The following is a 25,602-nucleotide window of genomic DNA, read 5'->3' as shown; positions in this document are numbered from 1 at the left end:
ATTGTATTTTCATTTGCTACTTTGTTATTGTGACTGGACTAACAATATGAGGGGTGCACACCGAGTTTATGGTATACAGGCAAGCAGGAGATGAGTAATAGTAGTATGAATGGTTGTAATAGCAATTGGCTTTCAAGCTAGGTAAAAAGATGTGCTACAACCAGTCCAAAAAGCCAATAGGCCTTATTTATTTAAGCTCTTCAAGAATGGAGAAAATAGGTTTTCATGGGAGAACCTGGGTGATCTAGCAAACCTGCAATGGATCAGTAATAAATGTAAAGCAAAGTTAAACCTTTACACTTTCCTTTATAGCTGTGATTTTTTTTTGCCTGGAGTTAAAAGTGCAGCTAGGGCATTAAATATTATAGGTTTTATTTTAGCACTGCACAGAATAAAATAGCAAATCTCTTAACGATGAAGGATATAACGTAGGCACTGAATGTCTGCAGTATAAGAACACACCTCTGCTTTGTATTTTTGGGTCAGAAAATCTACTTTCATACTTTAGCATTCAAAGGTAGGTTACACAAAACATATGGCACAGTATCACCGAGCTGCTTTTTTTCTATTGTAAACTATAGGCGTAATCATTTTTTAAGGGTAAGGTAGAAAGTACAAGTGTGAAACATATCAGTGATGAAGTTACAGCTGATACGATAGATCATCACATTTCTATATCAGACAAAGCTCCTATCTTGTGATACAAAGCTTTGTAGGCAGCTTCTGAGTTAACATTGTTTCCTTTTTTGCTCTAATGCTATTGCTTACAATGCATGTTTTGTACCACTAAAAATGCTGTAGAAGAGAATTTGATTTGAAAATCGTGTCCTTTCTCTTAAAATAGAAACAATTTTGTCATCTCTGTGCTGTTTCATTAATAAAAGGCTAAGAAAGACAGGGAAAAATGAGATCAAGATGCAGAAATGAATGACCTTTTAATATTTAGATTTAGATTAGTCAAGGCCCCTCTTGAATATCAATGACATACTGTAGCTTTTCATGAACAAATCCATTTAAACTTGAAAAAAAAACATTTATTTAAAAAAAATGTTATATATATTTTATGAACAAATGTTTCTAAAAACAATTACCTAAATGTTAACAAATATAAATAGCATTATGTGACAATCAAAGTTCAATAATAAATCAATCAGAGAGATATTTTATCATACCTATAGCAATATAAAACTGGGATATGTAATAAACAGTTTTGCAGGACCTTTTCAGGCTCACGAGAGAATATAATATTCTTAAATATTTTTAAAAAATAATATTTCAACTACTTCAGGAAGAGTCAATTCCCCGGCAAAGCACACTTTATTCTTGCACACTGAAGCCCTCTTTTCCGAGTTTCTTAATTACATTCTTTGCTGACCCAACTCTCCTGTCCCTCACCCTCATGCATAACCCTTTGGCCCTGATTTACTAAAGTTCTCCAAGGCTGGAGAGAATATACCTTCATCAGTGAAGCTAGGTTATACAGAAAACCTGGAATGGATTTCCTAAAAGTCATTACTTATTTGTTAGAAAATGTTTTCAATTCTGGACCAGATCCATTCCAGGTTTGCTGGATCACCCATCTTCACTGGTGAAAGTGAATACTCTCCAGCCTTAGAGAACTTTAATAAATTAGGGCCTTTATGTAGTTGCTGGGGAAGGGTGAATGGGAATCCTTTAGCTTTGTAGCTCTGAATCTGCTGGGGCTACTGAAATTCCATCCAAGATGCTGGCACTCAGCAGACATTACAGGTTAGCAGCCCTTTAATTAAGAGTTGTAATTTGGTTCTACTGGAGGTAATTTCAAGAGTCTGATGAGTACAGAAACTATTTGAGCCTTGAGTCCAGGCTACCTTAAACCCCTCTAATTCATCTACTTTTTTTACCCCATTGTTGCCTTTACTACATGGGTGTTCATAAGCTATTTCCCTATTTTCCTGCCCAATACCTCCTTCCTGACTTTTCCTTTCCCTGCTTTCTCCTACTATTATGTTCTCTTTCTTTTCTTCATTTTTTATTTGTGTGTCTTGAACCTATTTCTATACCCTGTTGTTTTTAGTTTCAGAGTTTACTATATTTTTTCAGCTTTTTTTGTTGCAATTCCCTTCTTTTGATATACTTCAGCCTAAAATACAGTTTAAATACAGTATGAGAACCCCTGCTTGCATTTCAGTACTTTTCTTAAACACACCCACTGCAGGCTTTTCGCCGTCTTTTATGTACAGAAAGCCTAATGTAATAAATCTGTCAGTGCTAAGAAATCTGCCTTGAAAGTGTGAATGTGTTTACTGATGTGAAGGGCAGAGGGGAAAAAGAGGAAATTGCACAGCAGTCTTTAGGAACTGGATTTTAAGTGCTCTCTAGATTCATGATTCAGTGAATTACAGAAAACGTAGTTTAGGATAAAAGTGGCATCATGACTTTTTTTTTATTTATGTATATCTTTATTAGTTTTCTGATTTATTTCTGCTTATAGATCCTCAATAATTTGATTAAATTATTATTTTGATTTTGTTATTGTAAATCTAAGCATTCTATCTGGATCAACCAGGGAAACCTTAGGGTTCCTCCAGAGGTTGTTAGGGGTTCCTTGGCCAATAAGCAATTGGTGGCTCTCTGGTCAGTTTAACAGATATCAATGATCATTTTGGCTATCTATAGGGATGGCATTCTTCTCAATGGCCAGCAATAAGCATTCTTCCCACTGACCCCAATGGTAATGTACTCTGAACTGTAAATATGGAAAATATAGAAGGGCTTACTGGAATTTATTTAAGGGGTTCCCAGATATTAAAAAAAGGCCAAGAAAGTCTGCTCCAACACATACACACTCTCTCATTATTATTATTATTATTATTATTATTAATAATCCTAATAATAATAAACAGGATTTATATAACGCCAACATATTTTGCAGCACCGTATATTAGATAGGGGTTGCAAAAGACAGAGAAATACAGACAGTGACACAGGAGGAGGAGAGGACCCTGCCCAGAAGAGTTTAATATCTAGGAGGTGGGAAAAGTAACACACAATAGGAGGGGAGATATGTAGTGGTGGGAAGTGGTGACACAATCTCTCATAAGGACATGTAAACATTGGGAGATCTACACATGCTTGTTTGGATCACCAAGGTAATGATATTTGCTTGAATGTTTTCACTAACTTTCTTAAAATTAAGGAGAAGCATATGAATGATTAGCATACATTTACCAATTCTATGAAGGTGTGTAAACCACCACCTGAAGTATTGTTTAATCGTAATTTGATCAATATCATAGTCATATTAATTTATTTCCTGACGACCACTTGTAGACTGTAGGCAGTTTGAGCTCAGCAATAAAATGTATTTATAGATTTTTTATTCTCCTTTTACAAGTTTGGCAATCATAGACTCATTAAATGTTAATGAGAAGTTCCTGAATACTAAGATAAGAAAAGTATCTCTGCACTAAAAGAAATCCCACCTCCGAAACCTGTACAATTCTTAGATATAACGAAACCTGCAGAATACTAATTATTTTCATAGCAATCCAACAATCTGGTTGAACCATATATATGTGCACATTTTTATCATAAATTATTTCCTAAATGTTGTTGCTGTCTGGGTAAGTCATTACACAACTTGATAGATGTTATTGGCCCTATGTGCTGCTGAGTATAACAGCAGTCTGACTGTCTGCAACGGTTACAGTTATTTCTTTGGCAAAGGGTATTTTATATAACAACATATTTATTATGACATATCTTCGATAGGACATTGCTGAAGGAATATTTGCTCTATATGATATTGTAGACACTCTGTTATTTTATATCATTACTGTGAATAAGAAAAAATCCACTACATCCTTTGGTTAGCAGCCATGTAAAACCAACTGTTTTTTTTTATCACACTGAATGTTGACATTTTGATGGCTAAATAAATGCATGTTGTGCTGCATTAAATACAGCTTGCTGTGGGGTTTCCTATGCTGGATCCTGGAACAAGTAGGACATTTGCTTACAGCTTGCTGAGCACCTGGCATGTATCTTTATTGTGAGAGCAGGTGTTTTATTTGACATTTGTGTATGTAGTGAAGCCAAGGACATAGCAAGTGACATTATTACCACACTAGGAGACAAGGCACTGGAATAGAATGTGCTGGGTTTAAAAAAGGAACAAAATGAAAACAATGATGAAACTTGGTTTTACTAAACTCTTGCTGAAGCCAGGAAGAGAATCAACAATACAAGTTTAATAAAAGTATTCTGGCTTTTGCTAGGCCACTTTTAGACTTGTGATAAACCTCAGCATTCTCAACTGCACTCACTCCCAATCTCTCCCTTTTTAATATATAATAGTAATTGGGCATTCAATTTATGTACACAGATGTGGTTGTGGCGGGGTTGTGGCACCACTCTTGGAAGCTTCACGTTGCTTCTACCAGTGAGGTTGTTTTTCTTTTTTTTGCACAGAAGAACCACACTACCATGGCAAAGGAGTTAACATGTAGTGCGGTTTGCGGTTCCTGGATGCCGCAGTCACTGCTATTTAAAACCCATGGACCTGCTGTGATGTTTGGTAAATGTCAGAATGACTGTTTAAAAATATATGCCCCTCAATGATGGAAAAGCTAAAATCCTGCGCATATATATATATATATATATTGGAAAGGTTTGATTAAATCATTTTTATCATTTTATTGAAGTAGAAAGGAACCAGGGAAAGAAAATATTATCAGATTAAACCTCAACTTTAAATCCTTGCAGATGTTATTCAAGAAAAAAGAAACAAAATAGTGATAGCACTCAATAGTTGTTTTCAAATTATATATTTGAGTATTGCTAAGCTATTTATTTTCTTAGGAGAATTGATTCACACAGATTGAATTAAATAATGTGACACTTAATCTTATTAGCAACATGTACAACAAGTCATTACTATAATTATTCTGTGAGAAGGATAACAAACTGACTGTGCTGCATGCAAGGCAGTACAGTATTGCTTACATCATGTGTGCATTAGCTTTGCAAGGATGATAGAGGTTAGCTGCAAGACTTGCAAAATTAATGCTTGTCTACATTTACAGTGCACTTATAGGTTCAGAATCAGAATCATTTTATATTATCCATCAGTTCTATTTCAGAATGACAGCTAAACCAGACGATAGGATTTTAGGATGACTTTCAAAGTACTCATCCTCACTGGACTGAGATCTGAGAGAGGAGACAAGTGGCGCCAGGAAGGATTTACCTGTCAAAGGAAAACTTGTTTCTCTAACAAGATATGAAATTAAAGAGACACTAGAGAAAAGCTCTCTTAATTGCATTGTAGAGTCACCAAATTTTCTCTTAGACCTACTATCTAATTCTTGGATCGAAAAGTTATGCCATACAAAGGCAGCTGGTCCTTCTAGTGTTTCGAGAAATATGTACAAAAAGTTAAAGTGTGTTTAATGAGAAGCAAAAAAGTTATATTTTAAGGGTTAGCAGTTGATAAATGTTGTGGTTGCATCCGTTTACTTTTCCAAACTTTTTCAATTGGTTACTTTACCAGTTATACATTTTCTGACCTAGGGTGACCATGCTCACTCACTGTATAGCCAACATTTGGTGCTATTAGAATCAACAAACCTTTGCAATTAGCTTATTCAGTATATACGAGGGGCATCCTTTGCCCACTGTTTACATTAACAATGGCTCACAGGGAAAGATTCTGGGTATACAGCCCAATATTTACACTGGTTTAAAGCTTGGAACTAATCTAAAGAGCAGACCTGTAAGCAAATTGTCAAGGAAAAGCACATCTGAGTTAAGGTATTTGAGTTAAGGCTAGCACAGTAAGTTACAAGTGCAATGAATTTGTGGTAGGCCCAACACGTATTTTCTTCACTTGCATGTGCCGAAAAAAAAAACTAGCGCTGATGCCAAAGTTCTTGCCTATAAACTGCCCTGTCCTTGCCATTTCAATTTCTAGTATTCCAATAGATGTTTCCCCTTGCCTCCTTTCCTTTATGAAGGCATCCAACTAGCCCTGTAAATTTTCTCCACTAGTACTGATCTTTACCCCAAGCTTTATGGCAAATCCACTTTGGTTGGATTAGTGTCTCTTTTAAGAAACATATGCCTATACTATGAGCACTATAGTAGAAAACTATTACCTAGAAGACCATTTATGTCCACTGGAATCCTGGGCAAGTTTACATGTTTGCAAACTGAAGTACTTGTGGTTTGACCCAATTCACCCAAACTAAACACCTTAGAGCTCATCCTTAAATATCCTGGACACATAACTCCTGAAACCATTAGCCTTTACCAAAATCATGTGGGGGCAAATAGAGATAATTTTTCACTAACCGAGCCAAAATTTAGGATCACTTTTTCTGCTCAATTTAACAGTTTTTAACGTCTCTGTTTCAACAAATCTTTATTTTTTTTTTCTGTTCCAGTTGAGTCAGTCAACCTTTAAACCTTTGGCAAACAGTTCAGAGAGAGAGTCATCCCAAAATTCGAACAGTAAACAAGCAAACAAGTGAATAACAGAATATACAATGCTGAGAGGTAAATATGCTCTAGTATACAAACTTCAGATTTCTTTCAAAATCCTGTTCATGACTAGTGTTGTCATGCAGAGTCTGGACGATCACAAAATCAGTCCAAAATGTGGGCATTTAATTCAGATGGCTTGTTCACCTTTACTTTCATTAGGTCAGTTTAATACTTTGCAGACACCTTTTACATTTACTACAAGCTTACAGCTACTTATGTAAGTAGAAGCTGTAAGGCTGATGCCAATGACACCGGCTGCCCTCTGTACATATATAAAGGGACAACAGAGGTTGACTGGTAAGCGTCAGTTCAGATTTGGATATTTCTAATCCAAATATTTGCCTCTGCGGAATGGATCTCAAACCAAAGCAAACTCAAACAATACTCCTCCTGACTAATTCTCTTTCGAAGAGGCATTCATATACCGGAATCTGTACATATGCTGCACAAAGCAAAGAATAATGTAAAAAGCTAGTCAGTGTCAATGTATTCCCCCGCTCAAAAACTAAATAGAATGAGAAATGTTTCAAGTATATCTAGGTTTTTTATCAGCTCTGCTTAGCATCTCTCATCAAAATGCTGCAGAAAAGAAAGAACACTTTATTGCTTCCAGAGAAAAGTATAAATCTGCATTATTATAAAAAGGTAACTTTTAGTTTTGTCCCTGTGTGGAAAAAGTAGCATTTTAGAATCCATTAAGCAATTGCAAATATATTTATTTATTTTTCACTTGCAAAGATGAAGTAAAATTCCAAGCAAACAGCTAAATGCACAGTTGAAACATGTAAATGTTTACAACGTTGCCTTTTCAGGCATTTGTAATTTTGTAAGATGATGTTGTGAGATTTCAATTGCTCCCAATCATTTCAATAATAACCAGGGTTTGGGTGGTTGAGTACTGGTTGATTGATGTAAACAACAATTGTACCGCTCGTCCTAACATAACATATGGTAAGGAGAAGCAGCATAACGACCCAAACTTGTGCACTTTAAGGAAGGAGGATGCTGCCAGGAGCAGAGTGTTAGAGATGAGCTTCTCCGTCTGCTGCTCATCTTTTCACTGTCCATTGGCACAGTGGGTGTTGAAGACACCTGTAATTGTATTAGTTGTAGCAAATAATTCAGGTCCCCAGTCCTGTACTGTGCTTCTGTGCTGTGTGGCTGAGACGAGTAAATCTCAGGACTAGATGGACAGAAATACACATCCTTTGCCAGGTAAAACATATTTATTTATGTACATAACTGTTTGCCTGGAGTCCAGCTTAAGGCAATATATTTTCCTGGTTCAGAAATCCAGCATGTAATATTCAACTTCCTCATTGCGTAGTGCATCAGTATTATCAGATCTGTTCTGGAGCATGGAGATGACTCAGGTAGCAGTAGTTATATAGCACAAAGTAGGAGAATGATAATCCTGATTACCAGAGGAGTGGGTATTGCAAGTATTGCTGCCAAAAATAACAAATCCTATGGCAGATAAAACAATAAACATATAATATTAGTTGAACCATCTACATTCTCAAGTTAGAGTTAAATATAAACATATTTTTTTAAACCATGATGCATTGTGTGACCTTTTAACTATGGCCAGCAGGCCGAGGGGGTCCAATATGGGGATCAGTCGTCTCACTATAAAAGGAAAGGAGTGCACATGTTGCACTGAAAGTTAGGAAACTATGTAGGGTTTGGGGTTAGTTGTCTAAGTTGTTAGAAATGAGCATAGAATATTTGATGAGGTAAAATTTGACTTGAATCTTTGAGGTTGAATAAAACTGAATTTGATATTACAGGCTCAACTTTAGGAGAATTTCAGATAGGTCCCATCTATTTTTTAAAGCCAGGTCCCTTGGGCTTGGGACCTTCTTGAATAGGAAATAGATTAGCATTGATTTTTGGCAAAACCAGACCCCACCTGCCCCCAACTGTGGAAATAGCAATCATTGAAAGAGAGGACCTCATCTCCAAAGCATTACCTCTGTGTTCTGGGGGTCTGTGGGAGGGGATTTTATTTTTATCTGGAAGACCCAGAATAATAGTTTGTACCTCTCTCCCAATAATGGCCATTGCACACGATGGAAGCTACACTTTACTTCTTTGGCACATCAGATTCCAGAGAACCTTTAATTGATATGATAATGGCACATACATATTCACTGCCCTCCTTTTCCTATTTGAAAAATATAGAGCACCCACTCCAGATGTTGTGTTTTATTTTCTTCTATGCTTTTTACATTTTCAATGCTTTTTGCAGCCACACACAGAACACATGAAAAGTCTGTCCTCTGCATGTTATAGCTACAAATAATAACAAATCAAAATATTATAACATTAAACCTTATTAAAATAAGAAGCCTCTTTAGCCATCTTTCTCTGCATGTAATGTAGAGCCTAATGTTGCCTCAATTTTAGCATTCATTTTTTGCAAAAATCATCACATATAACAGGAACCAATGGTTTCCAAAAAGAGTTTTATCATTAAGGTATGTCTAGGGCAGCATGATGACGAAAATGTGAACTGTTTTACTTGCTGTCTGATTGAAATAAATATATAAAGCCATTCTTATGCTGCAGACCATTATCAAAAGAGGTTGAATGTTGCAATGCTGGAATTTGTAGACATAGGAAGTAGGGCCTAGGAAGTTTGTCTAGAATAGTGATCAGAAATTTCTAAAAAGCACGATTTTTTACTTCTTCTATGCTTTTTGCAGCGTACCTATACTCAGAATTTTCACTGTACATAAAAGTGTAGTAGAGAACCCTTTTATGTAGTGTAAAAATTATTTTTTTTTTAAGTGCAACACCCTTTTTAAAAAAAAAAAAAAAAAAAGTGCACCTCTGCCCCCTAATTCTCGGCCGCCTAGGCGGTCAAGAATGAATGGGGTGCAAGGCCTCCCGGGATACCTACATCAAGCACCCCGGGAGGCTCTTGGGCGCTTCGTCTATGCATGTCTGAGCATCTTGGGCATGCGCAGAAGGAGCCTTTTTGCTCAAAGAGCATGCGCAGTAAGATCGGCAAATTTTTTTGTCATCCTACATCACCCGCTCTCGTGCCTGGGTCAGGTGAGGTAGGATGAAGAACCCCAATGAGAAGACCAAGATGGAAGTGCCCAGAGCGCGAGCCTTGGGACAGATCTCGGGACTATGCGGGACAAGATTCCAGACACCTCCGGAGTGATCGGTCTGCCCTGTGGGATTGAAGGTAAATGTGTTTTTTTTTGTTTTTTTAAGCTCCCGAAGACTGGAAAGGATAGACTATCATAGGAGCCCCTGGCTGATCCAGCAAACCTAGAATGGATTTCTTATAAAATATTTGCCATTACTACTATGTTTTCTATGTTGGACCAGATCCGTGCCAGGTTTGCTGAATCACCCTGGTTTTCACATGGTACTCTACCTTTTAATAAATCAAAAAAGCTTTAATAAATCAATTTCCATAAGTCAAAACATAGGTATAAAGTCAAGCTGAACCAGGACACATGTCTATCAAGTTCAACCAAAAAAAAAAACGTGATTAGTCTACTCTCAGTATTTGACTGAACAAAGAAGCAGCTGCAATACACTGCTGAGATCATCACTCAAGTGACTCTGCTTTCTCTTCTTGTTCAGTGTCTTATTGTCTTCTAGTTTTAGTCTGTTCTCTTCCACAGAACTGTTGTGCAGAAGATTACAGAAGGTTTATTTCAATGCGGTTTTAAATACTTACACTAACTGCACTTAGTAATACATAAATTATACAGCTTTTACAAACAAATATCTGGGCAAACAGTTGAATAGATTGTTAGCATACATATATGTCAACTTTCTTGCCTGCCAAGGGATTTGTAGTTCTGTACAGCCAGTTATGTGGTTTACATAAGTTTTGTCTTATACTAAAACAGCCAGACAGGTGACATTCGTAGCTCCTAATTAAGCAATTCATCTTCCTGGTCCAGCAATTTCCATGCCAGTTTTCTTTCTCCAGCCTCATTATTTGACAATGAATCAGCATACAAAACAAGAGGCTGACTTAGAAAGTGGTAAAGCTAATAGGAACTGTGTACAGTATGTCGTTTCCAAAAACAATGCATAGTAACCAATTAGAATTCACCTTTTTACTGACCTCTGAAAATTGTATTTTGAGTGAATCCCATGGGTTATACCATTTACTGCTGTTGCAATTGGTTTATTGAATACGTCTGGACATGTGTCATGTCACATATTACATTTAAATACCTAAGCTGGGAAAAGAACATCGCTGAAATACATCCTCTTATTTTGGCTTTAGAGAAAGATACATATGTAGATCTTTTAGAGCACAATGGAAAAAAGCACAAGAACATGCTTGTGATTTAGATACATGCTGATATTATTTTATAATGAGCACTGTTTAAGTGTAAAAGGGCAATGTCAAAGAAAAGTAAAGGGCATTATTGTAACACTACAATACAAGGCAAAAGCAGTTAAATGTATCCTGGGCATCTATTATCTGGGAGATTTAAAGTAAAAACCACTGCAAAGTAAATGACTGTATAACAGCTGTCAGCAGAAACCACACTGATTGGGAAATAGAACACATATTGGTTTGACTATACTAAGCTGTTCTTTTTTTCTTACCTTTGTATTTAGATTTTGTTTCCTGACTAAATACATATAAACCGATTTAGAGGGATACAGGTTGGATTTTATCATGTAACTGAGGCACATAATCTCAATACACAGCTGTAATTTTAAAAGTTGTGTTTTGGTGTATAAGGGTAATGTTGCTTTGATATGGAACAAAAAAAAAGCATGATTATTGAACCTGATATAGTGCTCTTGTGCACAAGGTAAATAAAAGCAATTTGCTCAGTGTTTTGGAAGAATGCCCAATTTAGTTCAATGTGGGGATTCAATGATCCTTTTGTACAACATTACCAAAGCTGAATAGATTTAAAGTAAGAGCTCTGTGACTTGGCAGTATTCCCAGTCTCAAATAAGTGGGGCTAAAGAGAATGCAAAGCATCAAATCTTTGGACTAAATAATTGTCAGTCTTTTATGCCATGTTACAAACATAGTAGAGTCTGGATTTGTGAGGAGGAATGTGTGCAAAAATGACATATCTGAGTGAGTCATGCCTCATATGAACCTTGTTACATCCTCTAGTAAATGGATCAGATCTGAAATAAAAATAGTAAGCTTTGCTGTGTGTGGTTCATTCAGAAATAGAATTGTATCTAATGGAACAATTGTATACAACTAGAGAGATGGAGCAATGGAATCAGCTGCAAATACAATGCTAAACATATTCAACATGGTCTTATGTTTCCAGTCTTTTGACACAGGGCAGTGTTATTACTTCCTTTACTCCTCCTAAATCCTAAATCTGGAGACATGCAGACAATAGCCCCACAGCAGCATATCAGACAACTGTTGTGTGGATTCAATGAAGTGTTAAGCTGCGTACACACCTGCAATTTTTCTCGTTGGAAAGGATCTTTCACGATCCTTTCCAACGAGAAAAGACTGCAAGATGCATGAACGATGCTGTACATACAGCACCGTTCATGCTCTATGGAGAGGGGAGGGGGAGAGCGACGGAGCGGCACCCTGCTGCGCGCTCTCCCCTTCCCTTTCATTAGGATCGGTCGTCGTCCATGGATCCGCCAGGACGGTCGTCGGACGATGGACGACGACCGACTGTACACACGGCAGATTTTCGCCCGATAATTGGCCGATACCGATTATCGGGCGAGAAAAATTTGCCGTGTGTACGCAGCTTTATTGGCAGCAGGCTCACTAGGAGGCATCATCTGTGCACCATTTTAGACTTGCTTAGTCTATTGGTAGTGGCTCTGCAATCTGCTACCCTGCCCTGCCATTGGCTATGTACACACGTCACATGATACTTGTCCGATTATCGCCTCTGGCCTAATATCGAGTGACAATTGAACGTGTGTACAGCAGCCATCCCACATCATTCATGGATCTGTACTGGCGGAGCTAAAAAAGACGAACGACTGTAATGCAAGTGAGGGGAGGAGAGAACACAGACAGACTAATTCTGAATGGCACCCCAATGCACTTCAGCATTGTGGATGAATATAATTGTGTTGCAGTTGTTGTTCAAGGACTAGAGATTACCCAAAATCACTTCCAGTGTAGTGAACCAAACCACATCTGTACTTAACTGCATGACAAATTGCTTTATTAATGCTGTGGATGACTGTAAAAACATCCCCTAGATACAAGGGGCACCCATGGAGGGCAAAATGTATAAATTGAGCCTGAAAAAGGCCTGTGGATAAGTTTGCAGTTTTTGTCTGCACATCTTGATTTAGTCTTTGAAGACATATTAGTTTTATAATTTAGTATTAGTTTTGTCATTTTATCAGCACATTATTAACTCTGTGCATCTGTTTCTAAATAATTGGGGGGGGGGGGGGCATTTTATGGATGGCGATTTTAAGTTTGTCTACCAGGGTGACATTTCTAATACCTTCAAGGCAAACTCCAGCCAAGGTGACTTTGTTCATTCAAAAAAAATCCTCACTGCCTGTAAACAGCCTCACTGACAAACACTGACAGTCAAATTTACTGCAATTCCTTACTTCTATTTCCTCCTTTTCAACTGACACTAAAATAACCAGTATTGGCTAGCATTAGATCAGGAGGGTATAATGGGCCTATGTTTTGGCCACTGGGCCTGAGCTCTGTCTCAATAAAGAATGCTTATTCACACCCAGTGGCCCTGGGTATTTTCCAGTGGCTAAGATAGAGGTGTTTGTGTGTGGGTAGGGTGAGTACTGAAGGGTCACGAGGGGCAGTCAGATACTGTCCTCGAGGCTGTCCCAAAACTTGACAGATTTCTAAAGTCTGAATGTAAATGTCCCTGATGATGCTGTCATGTTGTTGGCTCAAACAAAAAAACTGAAACAAAATAAAAGGAACTTATTAGACCAGGATTAAAGAAGACCAGTAGCTCAGCAAACCAGAATTTCAGTAGAATGAATCTCAATAGACAAGGATCCCAGCAGGACACTTCCGGTACCTCTGTTAAGTCTATAGATTCCAAAACTATAAGCCTGGAAGTGAAGAGAAGCTAGATTTAGAGGGTTAAAAGGTTTTGTGGAGCCTTGTACGAAATCCACCATTTTAATTATTGCAAGTTAGACATTATTCTCTATGTTTGAAAGTAAATGTTTTAGCAATAAGAACTTTGGGGGAAAAGAAATTGTAGAGGGAAGAATGTGGAAAAAATTATGAAAACACCATAGAACTTTAGTATTGCTGACCAAATTGGAAAGACTACTACATTTGAAACTGTTGGATAAATGTCCAGTTTTTCCAAGCTATAGTAAAGCATCAATATTTTCATGTAATTGAATATTTCTCTCCATCTTGTGGTTATTGCAGAAGATATCATTCTTCTATGTGTTTAGAAAAATGCTGACAACCCAGGATGAAAATAGATGAAACTGCCTTGCTGTACAATTTAACCCTTTTGTTTTTTAGAAATAATTCTCACCTTGCTGTAATATTATTGTCTTGATTTCTCTAATGCAAAGACAAAGAAGATGACATTGTTCATGCTACAGTAGACAATGACATCAGAGAAAAAAAAAGTCAGGAAAATAGAGGAGATCGCAATTATTACAATAAAGATGAGATTAGATTCTTCCAGGTATGCATTAGGAGCACAACAATAGGACATTTCCAAGAACTAGGATCAATTAAAAGTAAGTAGATAAATTTAAAGACATAAGAGATCTTTTTTTTTCAATTTTTGAATTAGTGAAGTTGAGTCCTTGAAATGCTTCTATTAGCCATAAGCAATCTGAATTTTTTTTTTTTATTCTTTTCCAAAAAATAAGTATTCTATAGGTATAAAAAGTAGGAAGGGATTCAAAATGTTACAGTTTCCACAGAATAGGAGTAAATGGGATGTATCTAAATAGGACATCTATTTTGGGGAGAAAAAAATGTGGGATTTCCTCTTTATTGTGTTAATTTTAGGCATACCTATTTTTGTCTCTGGTGACAAAAAGCAAAGGGAAATCTTCCTGATAAGGACATAGATGGTGATGAGAACATGCAATGGACTCTAGCCTTTTCTAACTAACTCCATCCAAAATATGTTTGCTGGGAATTATGCTTTAAAGCTACAATGTTGTTTCAATGGCAAAACTAAACCATGGAAACTCTGTAAGAGAAGCAGATTACTTTTTACCTTTTCTTTGGGTAGTAACGTAATTCTTCATTGTCATCAAAAGCTCTGGGAGGTATTACCACGTTATTATCTCGTTCGTAATCTATTGTTTGTAGAGTCGTTCCGTGATCGTGGAATGTTCTGTGATACACTTTCTCCTGTATCGTTAGTACGATCATTCACAAATGATTGTTCAAATGATCGTATCTAGTGTGTACATTATTGGTGGATTATATTTGAACAAATCGTTAATCGTTTGTTTTCAAATGATAATTATTGCACGTGTGTACCTAGCCTAAGGGTCACATTTAAAAACGTGAGCGTAAAAGTGTGAATAATTGTGGTTCAGGGTTTAAGGAGTGATGTAGCAACATATTACTAGTGTCATGGAGATACAGAAAAATAGCAATAAATAATTGTAACAAGCTTGTAGTAGTAAAGGCTCTGAGCAGTATTGTTGATATACAGAGTTCTTCATAGGTGAGTGGGAGAGGGGTATGTCTGATTAAATCGTATAGGGAGTTCTGGGGGATATAAATGGTAGCATTGAGTAGCACGCTATATAACCACCAGACCAGAATAAAATGACATTGTAAAGTAAACCAACATACAAGACATTAAAAGTTTGTGAATCTTCACTTCAATCAAATTGGCCAAATCCAAGGTAAATCTTTAGGATTCTCTCATTTCATTTTTTAAATGAGATACAAAATCATATTAGGACTCCGAAACACTTTCAAAACAACTGAGGACATAATATATTGCTTTATGTAAGTTACTTTTTAGAGCAGACATAATCATTTCGTTGTGTACATTACTGAAGATAATTCATTTTGTTTTATTTCATTTTACCAGAGGATAAATTACATGCATACCAGACTTAGCAAAGGAAATGCATGAGACTTCCTTGAGACTTGGCTACGGTCCTATTTCATTTTGAGCTGAGGAACAATTAGACACTGACTCTTAGTACCCTCAGATGTTTTGCATGCCAAAAAAAGACCAGTCTTTATTAAACGAATAAAGCAACAGGTTTAAATACGACACTGAGTTTTGTGTATATGATAGGAAGAATTGTACATTTTACCTAAAGAACAGTTCTGAATGTTAATATATACACAATAAAAACATATTTTTATTCTGTGTAAAGTGTAGTTGCTTGTAATGCCTTTTAAAGTTTGCATTTTTGAAATGGAATTACAGTCTGGCATAACATACAATAAAGACTCCTCCCAACTCCTAATAACCAAAAAGTTATCCTATATGTGAAAAGCACACTTTTACAACCTTATTACCCCTTAAGTATTGTAAGCTCTTCGGGGCAGGGTCCTCTCCTCCTGTATCACTGTCTGTGTTAGTCTGTCATTTGCAATCCCTATTTAATGTACAGCGCTGCGTAATATGTTGGCGCTATATAAATCCTGTTTAATAATAATAATAATAATAATAAGAATAAATAAAATTATGTTTAGATTCCCAAGGAACCCCAACTAAAACCAATTTATTGGGGATCAGTGGGAAACAAACTTCTAGTTGGCTCCAAACTAAGTGCACCTCTGGTTGGCCCTCAGCCATGACACTATCTGTATGGAATAGGCAGGTTTCTACCCATGTCTGCGTGGGTTTCCTCTAGGTACACTGCTTGCCTCCCACTTTCCAAAAAAACATGCTATTAATTTAATGACTTCCCCCCACCTGGCCTTAGACTGTGTTAATGACATATGGCTATGGTAGGTACATTATTATTATTATTATTATTAATAATAAACAGGATTTATATAGCGCCAACATATTACGCAGTGCTGTACATTAAATAGGGGTTGCAAATGACAGACATTAGATTGTGAGCTCCTTTGAGGGACAATTACATGTCAATGGACTTTGTAAAGCGCTGCTTAACATGTCAGCACTATATAAATACTAGATAACATTAATAGTAACTAATCTTTTTTTTTGGAGGTATACAAACAGGATTCTGTTTCTGGAAATAATAACAATGTTGGAAATACCATGTTTACAGAACTGAGCATTTGAATTAAATTCCACTTTACATGCAAATACATTAAGCGCCTGTAAAATAGAATGTTAAGGGTGACAGGAGAGTATGCATATATGAATTTTGTTCAGATATTGTAACTTTTAGGGATGACCCTCACCTGTGTGTTCTGCAGGTATTACAGGTAATTCCCATTGCCAGACACCAAAAAAATTGTAGTTGTATAGCCCATTCACTATACATCTGCCAGTCAGTGGTGCATTGTCAGTGAATAGCTAGTACGCATGTACTTTAATATTATTCTTACTTTTTAGTAATAATTACCAAAAGTGCCTTAGGATTGCATTGTGACATGCCAAACAAAAGTTACATTTTCTATGTATGTTCAATGACCTTAATAAAAGATGCCAGTAAATCACCAGTGGCTGCAGACAGGGATCACAAGGCTATCGCATGACACACAGCCATCCAGTCTTGTGCAGATGTAGTCAGAGTTCTGTGTGTAAATCATATAACAAGCTTTGGCAAGGATGTTCAGTATATAAATAACTCTTTTATTCTGCATGCCCTATCTATGCTTGTTAAACATATTAATTCAAACTAACATAATAATTCAAACCAAGTAAATTTTAGGTGTACTTTTAAATGTAAAACTTTTTATACAAACCATGTCATTTTTATACCAGGAATAAAATCGTTTAACCTCCCTGGCGGTATTCCCGAGTGTGGCTCTGGGTTAATTTTCAGTACCAAAAACAGTCTCATTGTAAAGGGCTTACCTGGTCCCCACTGGTTACACTGGGGGGCATGACCTGGCAGGAAATTTTGAACAATGTACCGCTCTGACATTGAAAAATACTGACATAATCAATCCGCCAGGGAGGTTAAACAAATAAATGACTGTTGTAAGTTTGTCCTAAGCCCTGTCATTGCACACAATCATGGGGTACATAGGGTTATTATTATTATTATTAATATTACACAGTATTTATATAGCGCCATCATATTATGCAGCACTGTACAATGTGCATAGTCATGTCACTAGCTGTCCTTCAAAGGGGCTCACAATCTAATGACCCTACTATAGTCATACGTCATGAATACAGTCTAAGGAAAATTTGGGGGGGAAGCCAATTAACCTAACCATGTTTTTTGGAATGTGGGAGGAAACTGGAGTACTCGTAGGAAACCCACACAAACACTGGGGGAACCAGAGAACCTGAAAAGGCATATGCAAAGTATTCAAAAAAGCAGATGTAAACCCTAACTAAAAAACCTTTATTTTGTTGTAAATCATAATCAACTGCAATTGTTTTATTGAAGGAAAGTAATTTTTAAACCTTTATTCATAAGTGGTATTACTGTTGATCATCTGTTTTCTCTATTTCGATCTCTATACGCACTCCAGCTAAATTACAGGGCTCTGCTAATTTCAACACACATTGTGCAGACATAATCTACTGTTGCCAACATCAAGAAACCCACCATGGCAGGTTTTCATACTGGTACCAACAGTGAACCTTGTCTGTGTATTATGTTTTGAAATAGCCACTTGTAATCTATTTTGGGAGCAATGGGAAGAAGGGACAGAGCACTGTCATCCTGTAACAGGAAGTGTCCTGAACAAAGACCTTATTGCGGAACTAAACTCAGGCTGACTCACCTGTCTGCGTTCCAGCAAAAGCCGCCGCCATCTTGCATTTCTTCTTCCTCTTCCAGACGGTCTTCAGCCTTGTTGATTTGCCATGCCGGGATGACATTGCTTGTCCCTTTCTGAAACAAACCTAAAAGTGGAACTTTATTATCAGGATCATCTTGTAGTATTTTATTAAAATGTTTAAAAATGTTGACAATACAATTTGAGTTTTTTTTTAAATGTTAGCAAACATTTTGGCACTTGTGTTTAAATATACATATTACCTGGTTCTACATTTTATGAAAATTTGTACATTTTGTTTGCTTGATTTTTTAACCTATAGCAAAAAATAAATGAATAATTATTGTAAAAAGAATTATTGGTGCCGCAAGCGTGAGTAATTAAACCCCTATTAATCTGTTCACATTAGGCTTTCATGTAATCCCCAAAGGCAACAGAATACATTTAATGTTAGAATTTTACTCACTCTACTTAATATAAAATATAGTTCAGATCACTTCTTGATGTGATTTCATATACTATACCTTTGAATTTTGGTATATTTCAAGCATAAAAACATGTAAGTCTATTTGCATGTGGTATTTTCATTAACAGAGAACATTTAGACATCAGTATGTTTATTGAAGAAATAAGTGATTTTGGAGCATTTATTGTGATTTGGTGAATTTTTTTCTTTTTAATACATATAACGCATGAACTAGTTTTTGCACTCACAGCGAAACTCCTCTCCAATTTCCTTAGAGCTGAGGAAGATGAGTACAATATTTGGCAAAAGCACACATCACTTATGAACACTTCCCTGTTTTATACAGTGATAAAGAAAATACTTAATTGATGTTTTATTTCTGTCTTTAGGAGATTTACTCCTAAAGACAATGACCATATGAATCTAAATGGCCACAATTGTTATCCTCAAAGCGGGGTGCCTCCTGATCATCCTCATGTTAGCCATAAAACAGAACTGGCTGCAGGACAGTAGCTGATAGCCCATCTGTACAATGATCACTAACAAAAGTTAGTAGTTTGTATGGGCTTTAAACTAGGAAGTCCCAGACAGTAATAAAGGCTAATGTCACTGTGACTCGTTTTTTCTGAAAAAATGTGGTTTGTTGGATTTATATCTAGACTGGAAATATATGCCATGACTTCACATCCTGGTAATAAATAAGTGTACATCTTTCTACTAGGGCCACAAAATGCAGGGAAAAAAAGGAAAAACATTTTATCCATTTATAACTTTGTCTATTACAACAAGATGTGTGGATTATTTTGAGATACAAACATAAATTCTTATTTTTTACTTTTAAGTGTCCTTTTTGGGGTTTATAAAAATCCTATCTGCATGCCATTTAGTCTGCAGCAAAAATTGCCATAGTTTGTCATTATTTTCTAGTTTTTGGGTTTTTTTCTACTGATAAACATTCGTATCATCACCCTTTTTAGACTTTGTTGTGTCTCAATGCTGCTGATTAATCTTGGTGTTCAGGTTCGGATTGATCACAAACTCAACCCAAACAGTGGTGACTGGCGTCAAAGCGAACAAATCCAAAATCTCAGTCGTTCTGTGGTTGAATTCCACATGGTACCATATGCCAAACCTGTCTTTGACAGTATAGCAGGGCTCTACTAATTTAAAAGAAGTCTAGAAATTTGGGTATGCCCTTATCAAAGGGAGCTTTCACATTCCAAATGAGCCCAGCAGACTCACACAAGTTTGGGCTAGGTTGTGGGGAAGAGGCCATTTCCTCCAAGGATGGCCTGGTGTTTCCAAAAGGGAAGGGAACAGCAAGCTTGGATAGGAGAAGGGGCACACATGCTCACTGCCACATATTCTATCCAGGAAAGTCCCGAACCTTTTGAAGAACATTGGTTTTCATATTGTGAAGGATGGGGAGCAAACTGTTTTTAAAAATAATAAAAAATTTTTAAATAACAAAGATTGAAGGCTGAGCAAATTTGGCTAGCAGACTTTGACAGCTGTCACACACTGTCAGCTGAATAAGTGGAGCCCTGTATTGTCGGCCAAATTTGCATCTGACTTTGATAGGGTCCAAATTTGGCTACAAATCCAACCCAATTTCGACGAACTTGAAACAAAGGCAATTCTGACCAACATCACCGCTGATGTCATGTAACCTCTTTGCAGCCACTTGTTGTCTACATGCATGCACACAAGGCTACATGGTATTTTTTAGGGCAGATTTCCTGATGGTGACAATGATGGTCATTGCCTGTATAATGTGTGTAGAAGCAGAAGAAGACTTTCGTGAGAGTTTCTCAGGATTTTTTTTTATACATGCTGTTTTTTGGTACCAAAGAAAAAGTTTAAAATGTCCTAGCTACACTATCCGGGGTAAAACATGTGAGCAGATTCATGGGCAGTTAAATAATAACTCTTGGATTATTTTCACTATTAATATACTGTGACTTATATTAATGTAAACATGTCATCATCAAATAGTAAAGTTTTTGATAATATATGTTTTTATATTCTTTTTTTTCATAATAGCTTTATTCTTTATCATGCATTGATATTGAGCCCAGCAGCCGTTTGCACTTTGGTTGTGCTGCTGATCTTCTATCCGAACCAAGGACAGTTTCTGGGGAGCTAATTAACCTAACTGCATTTTTTAAGAGGTTTGAGGGAAATCAAAGTGCCTGGAACAAACTAACACAAACACATGGATCACATTTACACTCCTTGCAGATACTGTCTTGCCTGGGAGTCAAACTCTGGACCTAAAACTGCAGAGGTGCTGAGCCATCTCAGCTCATCAGCCCAAGCCACCCCTAAAAAATATATTATTTATTGTAAGAACAATATAGCATTATTGGGTTGTTAAAATCACCATCTAACAAGCTTTCTATGCTTATGTGGTGTCCTTAAAAAACAAATCTAGTAAGATTTTATACTTTTAAGTGACAAAATATAGTATGTGAAAAGTATACAATGTTTTGGAAAGATATATATGATTTTCAACAAGTAAAGCCAGCCACTAACATAAAATAGAGAAAAACAGTCTGTACTTCAAAAAGGCTTTCTTCCAGTGCTAAACACAAGGGATTTCTACCTTTCATTCATACAATTGCAGCTCAGCATCAAGTATTTTCCCCACTCAAGCAGTCCAAAATCACATTTTTTACATTTTATTCGTAACATAGTTGAATTTTTTATTCTCTCATTTATATTTAATTACCTTTGCTTTCCCTATTCATGCCTTTTCACTTTGCTATGTCCTCCTGGCCCTTCATACTTCTACAAATTTGCCTGATTTGATAGCCATTACTGTACTCCTGTGCTCCTCTATGTTTATAGATATTGGTTGCTGGAGATCACTCTAATCCAGGCACGTCAAACTGAATAGAAACAAAGTGCTGGATGAGTGGGAAGAGCGGAGACGTGAGGAAAGTGTAGTGAGCTTAAAGGCAGACTACAACAGTAATGTGTTCAGTTTAGGCTATATTATTTCAGTTTATTTTAGGATTTGTTATTTTAAATTTATGTTTTGTCTTTTACTTTTTTTTATTATTTCTATTAATATACTATCCATATTTCACAAATAAAACATGTACAGTCTATATAAAACACAGACATATATAAATACTGTATATAGTGTATATGACACAAACATAAAATTCACATAGACAAAATTAAGAAATGCAGACATGTACAATATTTCTATTACAACCCACACATGGGGTATTGGAGATTTACAATATGCCTGTCAGTATCATAAAAGAACTGACAAAGTCAAATTACATTATAGGTAGGTTTGAGTTTAATCCTGTGGTTGGTTCATTATCTTCATTTTAAATTGTATTCATTATCTTCATACATTTTGTATTCTACCATAAACCCTCACATCTATTTTAGGGAAAGAATGTGGGGAAGACGTCCTGTCCTTCAACTATTGACCCCCCCAATTTTGAAATATGCAGCCAACTCCTAAATGCAGCCAGTCCCCAATGGCAGTGCCCAGCTATGCATGTATTTTTTACAGTAATTTGACTATTAGCCCTAAATTAGATATTATAACATAACATTAATGTAGTTCATCTGCCATGTTTTCAGGTCCCAATGGCACCTTTCTGGCTATTTAGTGTTGCAGGGCACTTGAGTTACAAGAGTGGTTTAACAAGTATGAATATGTTGATAAAATATTATTCCACTACATATATCATATGTATTTGTATGTATTTTTTCGAGCTAGGATCTTGGATGTGCAAAGTGACAATGGTATTAGCTTACAACAAAAAAAAAAATTTTTGTATGTTCATGTTTTTTCAGGTGGTGTAACCAAAGGTCATCCTTGTTGAAGCGCACATTAGCAAAATTCCCTTGAGCACATTTTTAAAAAATGTTATAATGGGATACATTTATAGGCCTAATATTTAATCCCTGAAAGCAGGTATGTGATTTGTCAGAATTGCTGAATTCTGAAGTCAGAGATCAATGTGGCGGAGTTTTAGGATATGGGCCGAGGGAACAGTAAATCTATGGAATATCCTAACAGGAATGCGCTGGTAGGACAAACTATGGGAAGGGGCAAGAAGGATACAGCTTTGTACTCAGAGTATATAGTGTTAGTTAGTCTAGTTATTTCCTCTTATATTTATTTCCTCTTATATTTCCTCTTATATTGAAGTTATTTCCTCTTATATTGAAGGGAATAAAAACCTCCCTGTAAAGATGTAATGATTTAACAATTCCAGTGACATATGAACGAAGGAGTGATGCGCACACAACACCATTCTGTTCTATGAGGTGAGGGGGAAGTATAAGGGAGCAGGACCCCGATGTGCTCTTCTCAATTGAAGTAGACAGCTGTCCTTCCTTGTTTGGTTATTCACCAATTGGAGTGCACCTCTTCATTTCATTCACACCAATCGGTGTGTACCTCTTTATTTATTCAGTGTGTACCTCTTCATTTATTCGGTGTGTACCTCTTCGTATCATTTGAGAATAGGCCATGTGTGGGTACTTAATAGACATACATGATTACCTGGTACAACCAAAAACATCCTAAATGAGAGACTGGCATCTGATGTCTACAGTTACCTTTAAATTACTACATAAGCAAACAATATAAAAAACAAAGTGATGCATCAGTGTAGCAAAATCATTGCCCCTGATTCATCAAGCAGAATCGGATGATCGCTCGCGCATTCGTATTCGCGATCCGAAATCGTACGCCGTTGCGCAATTCAGCAACTGAAAAAGCTCGCGCATCTCCGGCAGCTTTACACTGGCGAGCTTGCATTAAAAGTCACTGTTCCCCTAAAAAATCATTCATTGCTATGATCTCACCGTTGAGCTTAACAGATCCTCCTTAATCGCGCAGCTGAAATCTAATCGCCTTAATTGGCAGATTCGCGCCCCCTATTGCTCATTATTATGAAGGCAGGAATCCGGCTGGCAGTGAGGAGGCGAGCGTACTTTCGCGCTTCCAGCGAGCGCGGATTTTATTGATGAATCAGGGGCATTATCTTTAAAATTCATTACAATATATTGTTGCAGCTCATTTGAAACAATATACCATGAACTGCAAATAACAACCACGACTGCCTTTTCAGATTACAATTTTAGGTTATATTCTTTTTTTGTTTTTTTAACAACATCAGTGCCAGCCAGTGAAAATACTGTGTTTATATTGCATATTCCCAAGCAATATTATCAATAATATATGGTATTATGTCTTTAAAATGCAAGGCAGTTTTAGTGTTTGGAATTGTAAGGACTAGGTAACCATTTCTTTCTTTTAGTCACATCTGATAAAGGAAACTATTTAATGCTTTAAGCAAACACTCAAAGAGGCTGTCTGTTAAACTGTCAGTTCCTCTCTAGTGCTGTGCATCCAGTCATCTGTCATGTTGCTCTCTGTGGACACCAAGGTTGGTGTCTGGAGTTTGTCGATGTTTTCCCAACTGGAGAGGCCCAGTGCAGACTGCCATTCCTTCTTTGACAGGTTGTGTAGGTGATTACATCAAGAGATTGCATTGTGTTTTACCACTGGGGCCAGGTGTCATTCTTTAGGGAAGAGCGTTAAAGCTTTTGTCAGCGCCTATTCCTCTTGTTTCACTTAACATCAACTCACCTTTTGGTATTAAAAAGAAAAATACAAACTGATAAGAATATCCCCAGGCATAGTTTTCATCCAACCTAAGGCAGCCATTGCGGTTGTAAAGATCCTTCAATAACCTGTCAAAAACTGACATCAGTGGTAAAGAAATGTTCATTTCTATATCTCATTTTGGATTGATGTACATGCCACTTTTATATCCTTTAGCTCAATATAACATTTGCCCTTTCATGTTCTCAGTTTAAGCCATTGGGAATTCAAAGCTATTTCAAAGCATAATTATAGCGATCTGCATATAAAAGGCGCTATGTCCTAGAGAGGCTTCAATAGAAAAAGAAAACTCTTCTAAGGATGGAAATGAGAAATAAATCCCACAACTAAGATGCAGTAACATTAATACATTTTTCATCTGATGTGAGTAGTTGGAAGGTTTGTGAAGTTGATGGAAATTTGCCAAAGCCAAAGGACAATTCTTAAACAATATAAGGAGAAAACAGTAGATGCAGACATGAAAAAGAATCTATTGCCTCTAATAGGCAACTAAGGATCATTATCTAGCTGGACCAGCTATCAATTCACATTCACTGCAAAACATTTCATATATAAATCACCAGGATAACCAGACATGCCATGAAGATATTCTAGATCTGATCAAGACCTCACATAACAAGGTACTGAAAAAAGACATCAGTATATCCTCTTGTGGCTTCATTCTAACATAAAGATTTTACACCCACGCCATCAATTGATAATAACATGTAAACTACATTTCACAGAGGTTTTAGACTTATAAGTGTGCAAACACAGAAGGACCCCTCTGCCTATTTTATTCCAAAAATGCTGCAACAAGTTTTTATTTCCAAGCTTCAATGCGCTATTGGATAAATCGCACAATTTACAGTGGACGTATATAAATAAATAAAAATATAGAAATATACATATATATATATATATATATATATATATATATATTGTTTAGGTTCATTTCATGACTTTGATTCCCAGCCAGGACATTATCTGCATGGAGTTTGCATGTTCTCCCCATGTCTGCCTGGGTTTCCTCCCACATCCCAAAAACATGCAGTGCTGTTAATTGACTTCTTCCTAAAAAAATTGACCTTAGACTACATTAATGACATATTACTATGGTAGGTACATGACTATGGACTTTGTACAGCG

General features: G+C 36.5%; 1 long non-coding RNA gene across 2 annotated transcripts in view; it reads left to right on the top strand.

Annotated features, from left to right (window-relative positions):
* The first annotated feature begins 3,089 nt into the window (after window positions 1-3,089).
* Window positions 3,090-25,602, top strand: part of LOC140326852 (uncharacterized) — a 110,290-nt gene continuing 87,777 nt past the window's right edge. For both annotated transcript variants that reach the window (XR_011919933.1, XR_011919934.1), the window contains exons 1-2: window positions 3,090-3,131; window positions 6,426-6,537. This is a non-coding gene — a long non-coding RNA (uncharacterized lncRNA). The remainder of the gene's footprint in view (window positions 3,132-6,425; window positions 6,538-25,602) is intronic.

The sequence above is a fragment of the Pyxicephalus adspersus genome, chromosome 3 (assembly GCF_032062135.1).
Source record: "Pyxicephalus adspersus chromosome 3, UCB_Pads_2.0, whole genome shotgun sequence".
NCBI lineage: Eukaryota > Metazoa > Chordata > Amphibia > Anura > Pyxicephalidae > Pyxicephalus > Pyxicephalus adspersus.
The sequence above is the reverse complement of the archived record's forward strand: the minus strand, read 5'-3'. Positions and strand labels throughout refer to the sequence as shown.